A 5,999-nucleotide genomic window follows, 5' to 3' on the forward strand; every position below is an offset into this window, starting at 1 on the left:
AAGAAAGAAAGAAAGAAAGAAAGAAAGAAAGAAAGAAAGAAAGAAAGAAAGAAAGAAAGAAAGAAGAGGGGAAGGAGGGAGGAAGGAAGGAAGGAAGGAAGGAAGGAAGGAAGGAAGGAAGGAAGGAAGAAGGGAAGGAAGAAAGAAAGAAGGAATTAGGGAGGGAGAGAGGGAGAGAGAGAGAGAGAGAGAGAGAGAGAGAAACATTATTTTTTAAAGGTTTACTATTTTATTTACATGTAGTAAATAATTTCTCATATCCTTTGGATATTGGCACCATTTTGGTCCTATCTATATTCTTTTTTTCCAGAAATTGTTCACAGATATAGTCTGTTGATAAAAATACCAGAATGTTGCCCTGGCTGGTTTGGCTCAGTGGATAGAGCATTGGCCTGCAAACTGAAGGGTCCCGGGTTCGATCCTGGTCAGGTGCACATGCTCGGGTTGTGGACTCAGTCCCCATTGGGGGACTTGTGGGAGGTGGCCAATCCATGATTCTCTCTCATCATGGATGTTTCTATCTCTCTCTCCCTCTTCCTTCCTCTCTGAAATCAATAAAAATATATTTAAAAAAAAAACAACACAAAAAACAGAATGTCAAGGATTTATTTACTTGTTCTGTTTGTTATTTTTGCTCTTAAGTATATTTTGTTAATTTGATGGGATTTAGGAGAGAAGTCAATCATTGTGTGTTTGATAGCCCCTGCTTTTGTTTAACTATAAAAACATAGCATGCCTGAAGCAGTGATTCTCAAACCGCAGCCTATATCAGAATCGCCTGTGTTTCTGATTTTACAGGTATGAGGTGGGTTCTAAGAATCTGCATTTATAACCGTTTCCCAGGTGATACCAGTGCTTGCTGCCTAGTTCCCTTCAAGTATATATCTTCAAATCCTACATGAATCAGGGCTTTAGCCTTATGAATTACTTGGTTGAAACATTCATTTTCAAATCAGGAAAATTAGAATCAGTGAAATTAAGGAACTACACAAAGCTGGTTGACTAAGGAAAACCCAAGTAACACATTTGGGGCAGGATATAAATTAACTAGCCTGTTTTTATTTTTTTACTGTAGGATTTTTCAGTAAATATGTGTTTGGATTTTCCATTTAAGAAGGTGACCCTGAATTTTAGCAGAAAATTTTGAGGAGTTTGAAATCCATGCTGTCTTCCAACACCCAAAGGGTTGTAGTTCCATTTGTTGGTGTACTTGTGCTTCTGTTTGTGTCTCAAAGCCCCTCTGTAGATGTGTGTGTGTCAGCATAGTTAAACACATTACCACAAGCATTCACTTCCTCTTGCTCTTTTGACCCTTTGGCTTCTTTCTTTCTCCATTTCAAAAAAGATTTCCTTATCATTGCTGTGCAGATCATGGAACTAGTCCCTTTTCATTGCTGTCACTTAATTGACATTTTAAACTAGATTATATTTAAATATTACACATTATGACTTACCATTAAGTTATAATTGCAGTGAAATTTAAGCTAGAATCAATATTAAGTCTTCACCCAAATCATTGTATTCAACTTGATTAATGATTGTAATTGATTGATGTGAATTAAGAATGGCAGAGCATTTAAAAGCATTACAATGATCAACTACATTTAATTTTCACAGCAATACCCTGTTAGAATTCTTCACATGTTGATAGTCTTAGAGTTCAGAATTCTTTTAGAAATAGTCATCAGATTTGGGGCAACAGTGTTCTTTCTAAATTACCAAATTTACTATGAATATTTTGATTTTATTAGTGGAATTACACAAGTATTTTCTCATATTTACAAATTTCCTGCTAAAGTTGTCAGAAGATAATGCTTCATGAGAATACACATAAGAAGGAGAAAGGGGTAGACACAGGGCATGTTAAAACTACCATATTTCAAATTTTAAGGGGAAAAGTTCATGTTTTACTAAATGTGCTCATAAATAAAATCCAAAGACAATAATTTATAGCCATGCTTTCACATTTGGGCTGCACTTAACTTGTCTAGTAAATGGAGGCCAAGGATGGGTGCAAGCACACTATGCCTCAAGACTTAAAATTGGCATCACAAAGGGATATACAGCTTTGTGTACATATAACCTTGGACTTATATATATTTAGTCTTTCTTTCTCTAATACCAATAGAGAGATTGCTTACTTGATCAGTTTAGGTAAATTAAATTGATGATTTAATTAGACAGCTTTTCAAGAAGAAGAAAGTAAAGATAATTCAATTTCTATACTAAAAGGGAATATGACTGAAGGATTAATACAATGTCTATATAACCAAAATTATCTCCTAGAGAATTTTGTTTTCTTAACATTTTCAGAGTTGAAAAGAATTCTGGTTTCTTAACTAACTCTTGTTTTGGCTCTCTTCATATCAACAATGGAAAATAGCCAGTTGTGGAGAAAATGTTGATGGTTTTGCAAGGTACAGGAATGTAGTTTAAAACTTAGCTATGTATAGAGTCAGCCTTTTCTTCTGCCAAAATGAATAAACCTCTGAATGAACCTCTGAAGTTCACCTTGAAGTTCATGATGGAGTCAACAGAACATTTAAGCACAAAGGGAGAGCAGATCAGAATTAAACAGATGTCCACCAATTACAAGATACATTTCAACATTAATTTTAATCCACTAAATTAAAACCTTGTAATGTCAGTGTAACTATATTCTTGAGGTGAGCGTGGGGGAGTGGGATATGTTTGATAGCTGAAAATATTGCCTGAACTTTAAGAAATACTTAAGCAGCACATTCTTTGGCTTAGATTATTGAGGAAATCAAACTATTTCAAACAATACAATATCAATCATCATTTGAGAAATAAGATAATTATATATCATTGCATTTTATCAATTAAAAATAGTCTAATAGTTTCCTATAAATGCTTTTATTAAAGTTCTATAAATTTAAAGCTGGAAAAGTCTAACAATTCTATAATTATCTATCTTAAAACACATTTTTTTAAAATATATTTTATTGATTTTTTACAGAGAGGAAGGGAGAGGGATAGAGAGTTAGAAACATCGATGAGAGAGAAGCATCGATCAGCTGCCTCCTGCACATCCCCTACTGGGAGTGTGCCCGCAACCAAGGTACATGCCCTTGACCGGAATCGAACCTGGGACCCTTCAGTCCCCAGGCCGACGCTCTATCCAGTGAGCCAAACCAGCCAGGCTTAAAACACATTTTTATAAAATATATTAAATTTAATGACAACTCAAGAGGCATTTTGAAAAATTGTGTATTTTGAAATAGTATGTTATTTTTCTTATTGGTTTAGGCTTTGAAAAAAATCAAATTTATCCTATTATACATTACAAGAAGTATTGAAATTTGAATGGTTTTACCTATGGCAAGAAGTATTGTAGTAAATTACTGGTTCTATTATCTTTTTTTTTTTTTTTAATATATATTTTATTGATTTTTTACAGAGAGGAAGGGAGAGAGATAGAGAGTTAGAAACATCGATGAGAGAGAAACATCAACCAGCTGCCTCCTGCACATCTCCCCTGGAGATGTGCCTGCAACCCAGGTACATGCCCTTGACCGGAATCGAACCCGGGACCCTTCAGTCCCCAGGCCGACGCTCTATCCACTGAGCCAAACAGTTTTTTTTTTTTTTAAATATATTTTATTGATTATTTTACAGAGAGGAAGGGAGAGAGGTAGAGAGTTAGAAACATCGATGAGAGAGAAACATCGATCAGCTGCCTCCTGCACATCTCCTACTGGAAATGTGCCCGCAACCAAGGTACATGCCCTTGACTGGAATCGAACCTGGGATCTTTCAGTCCGCAGGCCGACGCTCTATCCACTGAGCCAAACCGGTTTTGGCAACAAGTGACAGTTTTTAAATATGCATTATGAAATATGCACCTAATAAAATGTTGAGAAAAACCTAAAAAAATAAAGTTAGTTCTGTATTTACCGCAACATACCAGAAAACTGTAAAGAATTAAATACTTCAACTTAAAATTGAAAACTGCAAAAGACAAAGGCATTTGTATTTCACATTTGTTATTTTTGGTAATCACATTGGTATTTGCCACGCAGCAGTCCACAAAATGATGGAGTCCCTGAATCACTTTCTCTTTCCCAAAATTTCAAAAAATCGAAGGCGTTTAGTTATAAGTGTAAAAGATAGTATTGTAGATACAAAGAGCTAATGTGTCTACAAAATAAGGAAGCAGAGGACCTAGTAGCTGTAGAGTCTACTTAGAGTTCTCTGGTACTGGCAACCCTCACGCGGAAATGCTGAAGAAGATGCTGGCCCGCTGGCCCCGGGAGCTGCTGCGTGGGCTTGGCGTGCCGCATGGGATTGGGGTGCCCTGTTGCACAAGACTGTCAGTGTCCAGCATTATCAGATCTCAGCAAATGTTCACCACAGTGTGTCAACTCTAGTTGCTTCAAATGTATATCTTCCTAATGTAAATGCCAAATGAAGTTCTCAAAAATGAAGTCATTTGCTATTCCCACCACATGCACAAACACAGCTTATTAAATCTTGTTTTATGCAGTAATGTTCTTAATCTGGTGTAAACATCTGAAAACAATTAAGCTATTAATTATGTCTGAAATGCTGTTACCATTTGATGATAAAATACATACACATATGTTAAACCTGTAACAATATGTATAATAATCTCTTCTTTTATGAATTAACTGTAAGTAATGTAAGTATTGTAGGAATTGTTTACTATCATCTGTCTTACTCTCACTCTCCACGATAAGCATAGAGATGTTGTGCTTTGCATACAATTATGAGGAAATATTTTTTGTAGACTAGAATAGTGACTATTTGTAAGTACACTGGCATTAACATTTTTTCAAGATCATTATCATCAAAATAATTTCCCCTTCTTTATTTATGAATCACAGCGTACTCTCGTTCATAGAAAAAGAAGATTGTTTTCTAGGACATTAATATTTTGGTGTCACTGTAACAGAATAATACCTAATGGTCTCATATGTATAACAACATATGTCCTTTTGGGGGCTTAAATAAAGAATACTTACATATTGCAATATGTTCAGTGACTTTTTGAGGTGTTGTTTAGTAACATGCATTCCTTTTGCATTATTTGGTTTTATAGTGAAATTTGGCTGATTCAGCTTATATTTCTAAAATAACATTTCTCTTCAAAATTAGAGAAAGTTAAAAATTAGTTCTCTTTGTCATAAACTTTAGCAGTGTGGAAAAAATCTTTCTATTCTATACAGCAAGAAGAAAATTAGCCATCCCCACTAATATTATAGAAGTCTGAGATTATCAACCAAAAATTGAATTTTATCATATAATTGGCCATATGATAATTTTAAGTAAATTCAAATACACTGGAATGGTAGGCAAATAACATAAAGTTATTTATTTAGCACTTCTATATTTATTCTAGCTGCAAAAAGATAGTCAATAACTGAGAGGTCTTTAATTATTGTGATATTAAAAATGACTGATTGGTTGAATTCCTAAAGCATTTTTTTTTACATTTTTATGTTACAATATCTGTTTATTGCACTATGTGCTCCCATCCAAAGTCATCTTCTACCTTTCTATGTTAACCCCCTTCATGCACCCCACCAACCCTCTGCCCTCTGGCAACCATCACACTGCTGTTTGTGTTCATAGTTTTATATCCCATACATGAGTGAAATTTTCTACAAATTTTGGTTTATATCACTCAAAGAGACAGAAAAGTACAATAAATGGAAATCCAGGCAATAATTAAGAGACTGTAAACCATGCTCTGAAAAGATGGAAAGGTTAGATATATTGTTTGATGAAGAGAAGATACTGTTAATAAGTGAGAGAAAGTATAAAGAATTATGTAACAAATTTTTCTTTCTTTTTCTCTTGTTACAAAAACTAGACAGAACAGAATAAAGCAGAAGTAAAGGTTGGGTGAGGAAAGCATAAGAATGCATATAATTGTTTAAATGAGGTGAGAACACTAAACTTAGAAAAGTAATCCTATAATGTCAAATGAATTCATAGATGTAATTTCAGAACAC

This window comes from Myotis yumanensis, unplaced genomic scaffold, assembly GCF_028538775.1.
Source record: "Myotis yumanensis isolate MYYU_CA2020_CCGP unplaced genomic scaffold, mMyoYum1.0.hap1 SCAF_2, whole genome shotgun sequence".
Lineage (NCBI taxonomy): Eukaryota > Metazoa > Chordata > Mammalia > Chiroptera > Vespertilionidae > Myotis > Myotis yumanensis.